The sequence below is a fragment of the Myotis nattereri genome (genome assembly GCF_964212035.1).
Source record: "Myotis nattereri genome assembly, chromosome: 4".
NCBI lineage: Eukaryota > Metazoa > Chordata > Mammalia > Chiroptera > Vespertilionidae > Myotis > Myotis nattereri.
In genome coordinates, this window is record NC_138079.1 from 85701409 (window position 1) to 85716347 (window position 14939).

General features: G+C 40.4%; 1 protein-coding gene across 3 annotated transcripts in view; it reads left to right on the plus strand.

Annotated features, from left to right (window-relative positions):
- AUTS2 (activator of transcription and developmental regulator AUTS2) overlaps nt 1–14939 on the plus strand; it is a gene marked incomplete at its 5' end in the record, with an annotated part of 1127567 nt that overhangs the window by 623793 nt on the left and 488835 nt on the right. The window lies entirely within an intron of this gene.

Sequence of the window (14939 nt, forward strand, 5' to 3'; positions counted from 1 at the left end):
ACAGCTAAAAGGGGTTGGCGTAATGGTAGTTCCCTGGGATTTTTTTATTATCATTAAACTACTAGTAAAAACAGTCTTAATAAAAAGCTCATTTCTTTGTGAATGTGTTGTATTCTTGTCTTGAGGCAGGAAGCTTAACTAGATGGCTGTCTGAAGACTCCTTTCATACATGTAATGCAACCTTCAGTGGGTATAAAAAGTGGAAATTTAGTTATTCTTTTTAATTTTAAATTATTTTCATTATGAAAATAAGTACAAAATAGACTTTTTTAAAAAGCCTTATATTCCTGCCAGTCTAACATAATGACACTTTTTGGCCTATTTCTTTCTTGTCGTTTTTTCCCATGGACTTTTAAAAAGAAAACAACACATTTATTAAATTATAATGTATGTGCCATAAAATCCACCCATGTTGTAACCGGTTTGGCTCAGTGGATAGAGCGTCGGCCTGCAGACTGAAAGGTCCCAGGTTCGATTCTGGTCAAGGGCATGTACCTTGGTTGCAGGCGTATCCCCAGTAGGGGGTGTGCTGGAGGCAGCTGATCGATGTTTCTAACTCTCTATCCCTCTCCCTTCCTCTCTGTAAAAAAAACAAAAAAATTTAAAATCCACCCATGTTAAGTATATAATTGAGTTATAATAAGTTTTCAGTTTTGTAACCATCACCGCAGTCTACTGTTCGCACATCTGCATCGTTCTGCTCTACATCCTCATTCTTTAGTTTTTTAAGATGGAAGCAGTTTGTCCATCACAGGTGTTTACAGCACCACTTTAGGTGAAACCCCTATATTTTTGATATAGTATTATGTTTTTATTTTCATTAAATTAAAAATAATTTAAATTTGTTCATATGATTCCTTCTCTGACCCATGGAATATTTATAAGTATTTTGATTTGCTTAAATACATCTGTGGATTTCCTAAATCCCCAATATCCTTTTGTTTTGATTTCGTATTTTATTAGAAATACAGAAAATAGTCTTCTTCTGATTTCATTTCTTTTAAATATATTGATACTTATTGTATTACCTACTGTGTGCTCTATCTTGGATAATGTAACATATGTGCTTGAAAAGCATGTGTACTATGCTGTTTTGGGACAGAGTATTCTACATGTGTCAGGTCAATTTGGTTGATAATGTGTTAAATAACTATAGCCTTATCAATTTTTCTGTCTCTCTGATCTATCCATGTGTAGAGTGGGACATTGACGTTTCCAACTATTATTGCTTGGTTATATATTTCTCCCTTCAGTTCTAACAGTTTTTGCACCATGTAATTGGGGGTTCTGTTGTTAGACATGTATATGTGTATATTATATTTTCTTGATGATTGAATCTATTATTATTATAAAATGTCCTTCTTTATCTCTAGTAAGAAAAATTATATTTTTGGTTAATCCTCACCTGAGGATATTTTCTCCATTGATTTTTAGAGAGAGTGGAAGGGAGTGGGAGAGTCAGAGAGAGAGAAACATTGATGTGAGAGAATCACATTGATTGGTTGCCTCCTGCATGTGCCCGGACCAGGGCTGGGGATCGATTCTGCATCTGAGCTGTGTCCTTGACTGGAATCAGACCCATGACCCTTTAGGCCATGGGCTGATGTTCTGACCACTGAGGAAACTGACTAGGGCTCTAGTAACAGTTTTTGTTTAAACTCCATTTCATGTTGACAGTATGCTCTCTGCTTCTTTTATGTTTGTTTGGTTTTTCTTTTGTAATCATTTTTCTTTCAATATATACCCTATTTGTGTTTGAGTCTAAAGCATACTTCTTTTAGACAGCATATCCTTGGATTTTTAAATATCCAACCCCAAATCTCTTCCTTTTAATTGAGGTCATTTGCTTGGATTTCTTTCTCCATTTTGATTTTTTAATTTGTCTTACTTTTTGTTGTTTCGTTGTTTCTTCTTACTGCTGTGTGGCATTAACTAGGTGTTTTTTAGTGTATCTTTTAAATTTCTTTGTTGTTTTTTACTGTAATTTTAAAGTTATTTTTTTTAGAGTGGGTGGACTTTGTGTTTAAAATATGTGTCATCGCTTATCATAATCTATTTTGGTTTAGTTTAACACTGAGTTTATTCAAATAGCATACACACATTTACTTCATTATAGTTTTATACCATCATTCTTTGTGCTTCCATTATCATGTACATTACGTTGACATATATCATAAACCTAACAATACAGTTATAATTATTGCTTCATGCAAATTGTATCTTTTAATAAAGTTAAAACAAGAAAGGAAAAATAAATTATGTTTATAAATTTAAAAATATATACATAAATTTATATACTTACTATTTCCATTACTCTTTATTTCTTCCTGTGGGTTTGAGTTATTGCCTGGTATTATTTTTTCGGTCCACTGTAGCTCTGTTACCTCCCTTCTACCTTGTATTATTAATAATTGTTATTATATATAGTGCATGTTTATATGTTGTATGGCCTATAATACAATTTTGTAATTACCAATTTATGCAATAATTTTTAAATAAGAGAAGAAAATATGAAAATTTTTATCTCTCTATTATGAATCATGACATCATACTTTATTCAAATAGTTTTTACCTTACAGTCTTTAAACATATCTATAATAGCTATTTTTAAGTCCTTGTCTACTGAGTCCAACATCTAGGTCCCCTTAGAGATAGAGATAGTTTTCATTAACTGTGCTCTTTTTCTTGTGTATGGGTCACTTTTTAATTTTTTTGCATGTCTCATAATAGTTAATGAAAACTGCCCATTTTAGACCATATATTGTAACAACTCTGTTTTCTAATTCCCCTCCCCTTCATACACGTCTAAGGTGGTGGTGGTTCCTGTTTTTTTAATTCTGTGGAGCATATTTCCTCCATAATGTATGTCCACTGAGGTCTTTGCTTTGTTATCCTCCCTAGCTCCCCTCCTCCCTTACACCCCACTCCACCCCACCCCCTTTATATATTTAAATAGAGTTTCCTAGGAATCACTCCTGGGTCAGAACAGCTTAGTGCTTAGCCAGCGATGGGCCTGTGGTTGTTGGGCACTTTGAGCTCAATACTTCGGTTCACTGAATCAGGGAGTCTTCCACCTTGTTATGATGGGTCAGCGTGTGGTTTGGAGAATGAATCACAGCTCAGGTGATTTACAAGCCTGCCTTACATTTTGCCTTCTGTGTTTGTAAGTTCTCATGCTCAGCTGTAATACGTCGCTTGCTAGAGCTTTTCCGTCTCTCCTGAGCTTGTGCACAGCTTTGTGGATGTGCACAGCCTTCCATACCTTCAGACATAAACAGGATCTTATCAAGACCCTCTTGTTCCCCCGTCTCGCTGTGAATTTTCTGACCAGTCTGCTGGTTTGTTGCCTGCTTTAATTACTAATGAGATGTCAGGCTAACTGCAATGGTGCCCTTCCCCGATTGTTTGCCATTGAGATCACTCTTGCTTTTACACCCCTGCGCATAAAATTTTCCATGTTCTGCTTCATGACATCAGTCCTGAAGCTGCAGAGCCTTGATCCTGCCCCAACAGTACTTCTACCCCATGGAGCTGGAGAGAGGGTGTGGGGCATGGGAGTAAGCACCAGGCTAAAGTTTACAGACACCCATTGTTGTTATTAAGGTTCAATAACTTTTCTTGAATAAACACTTCTCATTGTGTTATACGCCTTTGATCAATTTTCACTGTCCTTAAAAGTTGTTTTTGACAATTTTGTCCAGTTTTATTGTTTCTTTTTGTGACCAGGGTTTCACAAGTTTCTTACTTAGCCATTCCAGATGCTCTGCTCTCCTGGATTTTTGTTGTTGTTTAAAAACACACATACTACAAAGTACACTAATTGCTATGGTCTGAATGTTTTCTTCCTTGCAAAGCCCTATGTTGGAGTTCTAATGCACAATGTGGTGGTAATAGGAGGTGAGTCTTCTGGGGAGGTAGGAAGGTCACCAGGATGGAGCCCTCATGAATGGGATTAATGCTCTTATAAAAGAGATCCCACAGAGCTCCCTAGCCCCACAGCTGTAATGCCACTTGGTGTCTGTTTTGTTGGTACAAGCCTACTGCACACTGAGCATCCCTTTACTGGCAGTGGGAAATTCAGCCAAGGTCCATTTAGCTTAAGGAATTGAATCCCCTTTTACAAGACCTTTTTTAGTGTTATCGCTTTTCTGCCTCTTTCCTACCCTCTTTCCTGTTAGGTCTCCAGCCTTGGCTTATTGGGACAACACTCTAATCAACTGAGCTACCGGACAGGGCCCTAATCCCTTGGCTTTTATCTGATGTATATTTTTCCATTAACAGTAGTATACATTTCATCTCTGCTTTCACACAAACAAAGGTCTAATTTTTGGTGGACTCTCTGTTCTGTCTTTTTTGATGCTGAAACAGTTCCCCTAGGGTTCTAATCAGGGTTCAGGCTGTGAAGGGAAGACCATAAGAGTCACCAAGACTGATTGTCCCATAGCCAGTAAAGGGATGCTCAGTGTGCACTAGGCTTGAGCTAACAATTCAGGCATCAAATAAGTGGCCATATGCCAGCTTTACTACAGGGGAACATTTGCTTAGCCTCCACTCCTTTAACATATCTAATTGTCAGAATGCTGCCATTGTTCAGGAGGTTGGTCATGACAGTCTGGGTCAGTGGTTGGCAAACTCATTAGTCAACAGAGCCAAATATCAACAGTACAACGATTGAAATTTCTTTTGAGAGCCAAATTTTTTAAACTTAACTATATAGGCAGGTACATTGTTATTAACTTAATTAGGGTACTCCTAAGGCTTAGGAAGAGCCACATTCAAGGGGCCAAAGAGCCTCATGTGGCTCTCGAGCCACAGTTTGCCGACCACGGGCCTAGGTGATTTTGTAGTGGTCAGACAACAGGAGAAAACCAAGCTTTCATGGTCTACAGCAATAATTTTCAACCTTTTTCAGCCCATGGCACACATAAAGTAATTACTAAAATGCTGCAGCACACCAAAAAATATATATTTGCCGATCTGACAAACAAAATATGTGTAATTTTGATTCATTCACACCAGGCGGCTACTGTGTTGGCTGTTGTCATTTTCTTTAATTGACAGTCCAAGGGGAAAGAGGCCAGTGCCCCTGACTAAACAGTCAGGGAGTACATGTTTTAAGCACCTTTGTGCCACACCCGTTGACAGTCTCTGCTCTACAGCCATCGCAGCTGAATGCCAGCATGTGCTGCATGGTTTCACTGGTGGACATTCGAGGCAGAATGTCACATTTGTGGATCAGAAGTCATAGATAACTTGTGCTTTCAGTAGGCTGTGTTTTTTTCTGACACTGCTCATTGGGTAACTAATTAATAAAATTAATTAACATGTATTGCATTACATTTTGTACTATATGTTACATTTATTTAGGCCCCAGAGTGGATGCTAACTGGGGGGAGCACATGTTAAGACTTTTTAGTTGTTGGGATTATTTTATTTTTCAAAAACTGGCATTTCTTAAATGTTCAAATTTCGGTTTACCTCCTTATGAAAACTTTCTCACCTCTCTCCTTCCAGATCTGTTTTCTTTTACAACTCCTCACTCCTCTACCTGTCATAATAATAGTAATAATGATTACATTTACTGTGTGTTACATATATATTCGCTGCTGTGCCTGTGGCTTTTATATATGTTTTTTTCAGTTGCTGTTGTTAACAGTTCCCTGATACTTTTATCCACATTTTACAGGAAAGGGAACTGAGCCTATGTTGCTCTCATCTACTCTGAGCAGAAAGTCAGCCCTTCTCCTTAGACTGACTCGGTAACCATGTGCTCCCATTAAACAGCTCAGGCTCTCTGCATCTTGTGTGTGCTGGTCCTATGAATGTTGTTTTGCTTAAAGGTCTAAAACAATGAGTCCCCTAGAAAGTTGATCCTCACAGAGGAAGTTTGGAAGAAACAAAAGGAAGAGGCTGTGAATCTCCTCAGGGTCCCACACCAGGGCAGCTCATGGCCTTGGTGATGGGCTAATGTTGATGGAGCCATGGTGGGAAGGTGAAAGTGTGGTTTTCTCTCTTCTAGGCTGCAGGAAATATTCACATTAAAGTTTCATTAGCTAACATTCCCAATTGAAGGGCTTTCCTCAATATCCACCAATTATAAAGGATTGTTGGGCCAGTGATTTGTGGCAAAACAGCTTGAGTATTGGGTATGTTGACATATAAAATGGTTTTAAGCCTATTGGATGAACACCTGGCAGGGTACTGACTTTTAGTAAGATCTAGTAAATGTTTGCTGAATGAACGATAGATGTTTAGTGTGGTGCCTAATGGTACCTACTTGATAGACATTCTGCTGATCATTGTGAGGGTGGCTGTCCCTCTTTCTCAGCTCTTCATTCTCAGGAGTTTAATTAACAGAGAGCTGAGCCTGTTGGTTCTTTGGTGATTCGAAAAGCCTACTGCTAAGATTAAAATACAGACTGCCCCCTCTCCCATTTTAACAGAATAGTGGTCTTTCTAAGTTGAGAATAAACAGGTAAGGAGGGGGAGCGTGGCTGAGCTGACATGGGTGCTAGAGTGAAAAGCAAGAAAGAAAACAGCTGGGATTCTGGAAACAAGTGAAAGAAAATCATTTAAGGTAGACAAGGGCCAGAATTGAAGGAAAGAAAGAAAGCCAAAAAACTGAACACATAGAGAGAGAGAGAGAGAAACAGTAATGATGATGGAGAATCATTGATTGCCTGCCTCCTGCATTCCCCTAGTGGGGATTGAGCCCACAACCTGGGCATGTGCCCTAACTGGGAATCAAACTGTGACTTCCTGGTTCATAGATCGAAGCTATTTAGGAAGGGACTGAGACCTACAGAGGGGTCTTGCACTAGACTGGACTGTCTAGTACAAGGCAGGGACTGTCTTGTTCACTATTACATTGTCCATGTCTGATATAGTGTATGCAGTAGGTGCTTAAAAAATGTTTGCATTTTTCAGGGTCATAACAAGTAATCATTGTGTTACAGAACAGAAAGAGTCCACCCACCGGTGCTAGCAGAGCCAAACATGAGACTCCAAGAACTGAAGTAGAGAATACTGGCTATTTTATTATGAATGGCACCACCAAGGTGAATAGGAAGTTGATGCTTAAAAGCCCAAACTCCCCAATCCAGGGTTTGGGGAGGGTTTTAAAGGGTGTAGGGCAAGCATGTCAAACTCTTGGTCCTTGGGCTGCATGCGGCCCACACAAATATTTTTGTGGCCCAGTCAATATAATGGTATGTAAGAAGCATTTTAATAAAAATTTCGTAACTTAATTTTTACAATATCCTATTATACATAATTATTAATAAGGAACTACAGCTTTCGCTAATGACTGATAACTATAATCATGTTGCATTCATTTCCTTTACGTGCCTTACACGCAGGCGCACCATTTCTCTCCACTAATACTAGCAGTGAATATTTTAGCAGCCGATTGCAGTCTTGTACTGACTTGTTTGGTGTGCAGGAAATATTTCACTTTTGGAGAACAAGAAAAATAGGTTTTTTTGTGTAATGCTTATTAATTTGTGCAGTTACTCAGTGTTTGGTAAGTTAATGTTCAAGAAAAAAATATTAATTTTTGTTAATATGTTCTATTATTTTATGTTAACAATTATTCATTTATTTCAGCCCTTTGTATTCAGCATGTCTCTATCAAAATAAACCTATGTTTCTGTGGAAATTGAAGCTTTTGTTTTTCTGTGGCCCACTTAAACTGTGTTTATTTGGCCCGTGTTAGCCTTTGAGTTTGACATGCTTGGGGTAGGGGGAACAGGTATGTGGACATTGGAGCTTGGCCATTATGGTAAAGGGGCATCATCACAGGATCTTCCTGGACAATGGACCCTTCCCTTCAGACATGGTTCTGGTGTTCAGGTTCCAGTTATGTCCTGATCCATTGGTTCCCGGGATGGAGGGGTGGACTTTTGTTCCAGGTGCAGTTGGAGATCAACATTCTCCCCTCTGCACATGCTTCAGCTGCAAGACTATTGGGTTTGGTCTGTTGTCTCTGAAAAGCAACTCAGTATCTCATTAAATAGGCAGGACCATTTTGAGCTGGTTCTGTGATTACACTTGCAGAACTAAGACTTGAACCTGTCTCTCCCACTTATTTGTTCCTTGTCTCTTCCACAGTGATCTCATTGTAGTTTAAATTAGGGAGTCAGCTTCCAGATTTTTAAAACACAGTGACCTTTCACTTTATGTCTGGTAAACAAATAGCAGCTGTCCCTCATTGGCATGGCCGCAGTCCCACCCCTGAGCAAGTCTAGAACTGGCACTGCTAAAGGTCTGCTCAGAGGAGGACTCCTCTGCTCACATGGAAGCAGGGTTGTGTCCAAAGTGTAATATTTAATTGCATTTTCTTAATCTTTACCACTGTATTGCTAAGCTTTCTAATACCTTCAAAATACCAAATCTCAGGCTTATCCTAATTAAAGAATCTCAATTTAATCCATATTGCATGACAATTCAATTTGTTGATTGCTTTTTCTCCCTCTCTTTGTGAAATTCCCGTCAAATGTATTAATTCGACATGATGAATCCTGTATTCAACCCACTGGAGTGAATAATTAAAATTAGCTGATAAAACTTTCAGCAGAATTACTTTGTGAAATTGCTGAACAGATGTGTCATTTTAATGAAAATCCACAGACAAGCTCCTTCTCCCCCTCGGCAGGATAAAAATATTATCCCCTCGGCACATACTTAATTTGGTGGTAAATACACTCGGAGCGATTGCTGGAAGGGAAGAAAAAGCAACTTGTCACACTTAGTAACTTGATTTTTCCCCAGCATGCAGTAACAGCTATCTACAGTAATTCATAGTGCTCTATTGTTGCTGCAAGTCCCAAAGAGAACTTATTAAAATGCAATAATCTCCTATTTAAACAGAAACAATAACCATTAAATTTCCTGTGGATCCAAAATTGAGCGCAAGCCCCATCTGGTAAGAGTGATTAGAGGCCTGATGAGGGAATTTAATTTGCAACATTCAAAGACTAAATCTGAGCAAATCTTGTCACCTGGGACTGGAGTGCTGCTTGCTGTCTTCTTAAAAATCTCGACCTACACTGAAAATGGAATGGAGAAGTGAAAACGTTACCCAGGGGCCACCCCAAAGGGACTGTGTTTCATTATATGTCTCCAGCAGGCCCAGGGAGCAGAGGAGTGTTAGCGCTGCCCACCTTTACCTTGTTGGCAAGGACTTTCCCATGCACTGACGCCAAGGCTGCCTTTCCTGTGGTGCCCTGTCCATCTGCAGTGCGGCTGCTATCTTGGGTCTTGGACTACTCCTTCCTCCCCCCTTACTTGCTTTCCTTTCTCAGCTTCTCAGGTCCTCAGCCTAACTTTAAGGTGCTCCTACATCTCGCCAGCCTTCTTCCCATCCAATCAGCTGGAGGCTTTCAGTGGGTTTTTCTCAGCACCATGGAATCTGTGTTACGTTTATGTTTTCTCCTTGTCAGTAGACAGCGCCTCTCTCCTTGGTTTTTGTTGTTGTTTTATACTATGAAAAGGCTAAGATGTGTTGAGTATCATTCATAAACACAAATTTTCATCTTCCTCTACCCAGCTTTTTTCCCCTCAGTTATCCTTCCTTATTTACACCACTTTCTAAGCTGCAGAGAAACAAGGTGTGCACGCATATGTCATCAGAGCAATGCAGGTGTGTGTGTGTGCATGTGTGTGTGGTTTAGGCCTGATCAGATAGTAACATGCCACAGCTGTCCATGTATCATCTATACTAATAAAAGGGTAATATGCTAATTAGACCGGGTTGACCAGCCATCTTCCGGATGTCTGACTTCCTTCTGGACAAAGCCATGGTGGTGGGGGATGAGGCAGAGGCAGTTAGAGGGCGATCAGGCTGGTAGGGGAGGGCAGTTGGGGGCGAGATCAGGCCGAGATTGGGCCTAAACCGGCAGTCGGACATCCCCCAAGGGGTTCCTGATTGGAGAAGATGCAGGCTGGGCTAAGGGAAACATGCCCCCACCCCCTTCCACAAACTTTATGCACCAGGCCACTAGTTTAGTATAAACTCCTAATTAAGTATTTGCTTTCAGAGGGAGAGCTCATGTTGGTGTTGAGGTAACTTGGCAGGAGGGAGGCAGTTACCCATATAATAGATTTCTGATGTTTCCTTGTCCATATACTATTTGGTGTCCTTTGTCCAAATTTTCAGAATCTCCTTAGTCATCAGCCTCCTTTCAATTTCCCACAAACTCCCTGCCTCCCTCCCTCTCCAGTATCTCCTCCAGCCCCCAAATACCCCCAGGTATCCCTAACTGCTCTCCTTGGCAGCCTCAGGACCTACTCTGGTTCATCAATTTGTCTTTTGAGAAGATGATTGTTCACATCTCTTCTGTAGTTTAAGAAACCAAGAATAATAATTTTAATGCCTTCTTATCTCTTTCCTCTTCCCTGCCATATACATTGATGTAGAACCTGCCCTAAGAGCTAATTTTTAAGAGTGGATGGAAAGGTTCATTCATGAACCATGCCAGTCTGGGATTTCTGAAAAATTAATTGTGTTTATTGAGCATCTATAGTGTCTGTAAGGCAGTGTACCCAAGAATGTGGGAGATACTGAGATGGTCGAGGCCCTCCCTCTCCTGTCTGTATTTGCACACTGTACAGCATAAACACATGAATGTAAGTGGTGCTGTGGTTTAAGTAGTGGTGAGATGGATCGTCGGGCAGGGGATTTGTGACTCACTGCCCAGTAGAATTAGAGCTGTGAGTGTGGAACACAGAGATCACTGGGGACTGGTGTGGTTCTAGAGGCTGCCTGGGCCGGCTGGAGTGACCCTGATATTCCTAGCAGCCAGAATCTCCCAGCCACAGTAGCAAGGAGTATAGGCTCTGGACCAGAGACGTAATGCGACACAGCTGGGTTCACTAGTGTGCATCTTCCAGAGCCCTGGGTGTTATTGACGTAGCCTTTTAACTAGTAGCAATGACTTTGATGTCAGACACATCTGGTTGTGAATATCCCCTGAACCACCCTTCAACTCTGAGAAAGTTTTTCAACTTTATGAGTCTGAGTTTCCTTTATTATAAAATAGTGCTTCATAATACTTATGTCATGTGGTTTTCATGAGAATTTTGTAATGTGCTTGGCATGTGGAAGGCGCTAGATAGATGATAAATGAAGGCAGTGCACTTATAATCTTGGCAGCAGAAGGAGTGAATTAAATACAGAACAAGACCTAGAGGGTCTCACTGTGCTCTGCATCCCCCCTTTCTGTGTGACTCACATCATTACAGAAACTATCCTTCTTGATACTAGTTTTGGCTCCTTGTGTTTTTATCACTAGCCTATACATGGTTTATCTTCTCAAGACTTCCATTTTTGGTATTGAACATATGAACCCCTGGTTTTATAACAGATGCAGAACATGGTAACTTAATTTGGGAAAATAAACATCAAAAACACTGGAAAGACAGACATCACAACATTCACAGTGGCTACCTTTAACTCATGGGATTATGGTTGATTCATTTTCTTTTTGTTGGATAAGTCTACATAATGTTTATAATAGAAAATCAAGAGTTTCAGTAGAATGGATTCCTATTTAAATTACCTTTCAATCAGGCCCTGGCTGATGTTGCTGAGTGGTTAAGTGTCCACACCAGCAATGAGGCATCACCGGTTTAATTCCTGGTCAAGGGCACATGCCTGGGTTGCAGATTCTATCCCTAGCCTCAGTTTGGGCGCGTGAGTGCAGGAGGCAACCAAGAGACGTGTCTCCGTGTCTCTCTTGCATGGATGTTTCTCTGTCTGTCTCACCCCCCCTCCCTTTCCACTCTCTCTAAAAAGTCAGTTGGGGGCGGAAATTACCTTTTACTTGTGACTGAAATAAGTCAAAGCTTATCCTTAGGAGAAAGAAACCTGAGGGCTATGTCCACTTTGGGTTTTGAAGAACAGTAGTGAGGTGGTCTGAATCCAAGGTTAAGTCCTTGCTCTCTGGAAATATTTAACAATGACCCCCAGCCCCATGGCGTTGGAGAATTCACAATGTCAGTGGCATTGTGTAAGTATGAAGTGTAGGTAATTAGGGGAGGCCTTTCCAGCCAGGATTTTTGACCTCCTTTGGACCTCGATTACCATGCAGATTCATGGTCCTGAATTCTGAAATGAGACATAGATTCTCCTATCTCAAATGATATCTTTCTAAGCATAGTCCCCCTAATACATACTTTCTTTATCCATTTGATTTGTACATAAAATTCTAGACAACTGCCGAAACCGGTTTGGCTCAGTGGATAGAGTGTCTGCCTACGGACTGAAAGGTCCCGGGTTCGATTCCGGTCAAGGGCATGTACCTGGGTTGTGGGCATTTCCCCAGTGGGGGATGTGCAGGAGGCAGCTGATCGATGTTTCTCTCTCATCGATGTTTCTAACTCTCTATCTCTCTCTCTCTTCCTCTCTGTAAAAAATCAATAAAAAAAATAAAAAAATAAAAATTCTAGACAACAGGAATGGAATCAGGTCCATAAGGGGAAAAATAAGAGGAATCGTTTTAATTTTTTTAGAACATCTAGTGCCTTAACACTATATACATGCCTTTGTTTTAAAGTTAATTCAATGCCCTAAAAAGTTCAATATAAAAGATCTTATTTTTAGCCATACACTGTAGCTATATACAAATGTTCATAAAATATATCCCCTAGATAAAAGTGCTTATTACTTTTTTGAAGTTTTTAAACATTTCTCTTGGTAAATAAAAGTATTTTTGGCTTTGATGTGACTATTACACCCTTGATTTGAGTTCTCTCCCCATTCCTTCATCCCCAGCCCCTGTGGAACGCCTGTAAGAAAAATGGGAGGGGGGGGGGGAAGCACGGATTCCTTAATAAGTCCCCAAGGTAATCAAAAGCAAGAAATGCAATATGAACCAACTCACAAAATATTCTTGTGCTTCTTTGGGGAATACTTAATGCATATAAGGTCAGGCCTTTGTAATGTTAATTTTAGAGTTGTAGAAAGAAAGCCATCATTTTAAAGAGTAATGTTCCTCTCTCTGAAAAAAGCTTTGATTTACAGAGAAAGGCTTTGGTAACACACCTGCATTAAACCAGTGCCCGGGGCCTTCAGCTGCCAGAGCCGCTGGGGTGGAGGAAATGCTCCTTCAGGACGCTTGGACATTCAGCGGGAGCTGGAGGAAGCCTGCTGGAGCTAATCCTGTTTTCTTGTGGTCAGAATCACTTGTTCAGCTTGGGAATGGTATGCCCCTTATTCTTTAGGGGCCTTGGTCCAGATGCCCCTGCTCTTCCAAGGCTGGCGTTAAGGAGGGAAATCTTGGCAGACACAGTGTAAGTACAGTGTGGTTGCAGAAGGCATCTTGGTTATAGTGAGCAGACACAGATGCCAGATCTCCACCACAGGTGGCATTGACACCTTCTCACCCACCTGCAAACCTCCATACATTCACAGAGCAGATTGTGAGGTTGGAGAGACTGTGAGACATCTGACCCACTCTCCCAGATAGGGCCCAAGAGGAGTGGTTGTCCAGGTGATACTAGACCTTGCCAGGGGCTGCCAGTCTCTTATCTTCAGAGGTCATTCGTGGCACCTTTGAAGATCTCTTGCTTCCACTTTCATTTCTACCTACTTCCCCTTTTTTTTTTTCCTTTTTTCCTTTGATGTTTGAGGAGAAACATCAATGCAAGAGCGAAGCTTAGATCAGCTGCCTCTTGCATACCCACTACCGGGGATTCAGCCAAAAGCCCTGACCTGGAATTGAACCAGCAACCTTTCTGTGCACAGGATGGTGCCCAACACCAGCCAGGGCTCTATTAGTCCATATTTTACTTTGTGTGTTATACAAATCAGGTAACATTCCCACATTAAATATCACTAAACAATTACATAAAATTGAATATGCATACTTTTTACAAAGTGCCTGACATCAGTATTATGCAGTCCATTTCTTTATTCCTTCTTTCTACATGACAACTGTGAGACAGTTCTCATGTCCTTTCTGAATTAATCTCATTCATTCTAATTTTTCATCCCCTCATTTGCTTGATCTCTCTTCCTTCAAACCATGTTCCTCTGTGTGTGTGTGTGTGTGTGTGTGTGTGTGTGTGTGTGTGTGTTAAATCATGATTCTCAAAACTGGTTATAGTTCTGTTCTCTATGTAGAATCCGTTTTGCCAACTTATTATTAAGGAATGAGGAAAAAAGAAAGAGCAAGAGGGGAGAAATGCCAGCTTTTTCTAGAGGAGCCAATATATGGAAATTACCCGTGTTTCTTCTCTAAAGTAGTAAAGGTCACAGCAGTAGTTGCAAAACCCTTAGGCTGCCTACCGCCTTCCACACATTCAGCATTACTATTCTTGCCTATTTTACCCTTAGGCATCCTTTATTTCTTGCACAGATGGTCTCACTCAGGCCTAACAAAATGTTTTAAGCTTTGCATAAATTAAAACAAGAGGTCTCTGAGTACAAAAGTGCAACTATTTTTTTTTTTTACTTGAAAACAACTATGTTGGCATCTTTTACAAAATGAGAGCCTTTAGCCAGGCTTCCATAGTCAGTTCTCCTTAAGAAAGGGGAGGGAGAGTGTGTGTTAGCGTATACAAATACGTTTAGAAAACACAGAAGTGGATATAAACAGTGGTTTATATGCTGTGCTGTGTTTGTCTGAAGGTTGATCAGGCACTAGTGGTGATTCAGCTTAAAAATAGGTTTGGAAATCTTATTTGGGGCCCCAGGATTTCTGGGTTTCTTCATTAGTTCAGTATATGATAACTATTAAGACATTTAATCTTACAGACACTCCCTCCTAGAGCTCTTTATTATGCACCACATCACAGGGTCTTATCTAGGCTCAACTTCCCTGGTGAAAGTGGTGAGTCAGCTCTAAAAGATAAATATGCTGTTCCTCCCAACTGTGTTATAACTTGTCCCAAAGCGGTGACACATGGCACATTTCATTTTTAAGATAACTCGAAAACAA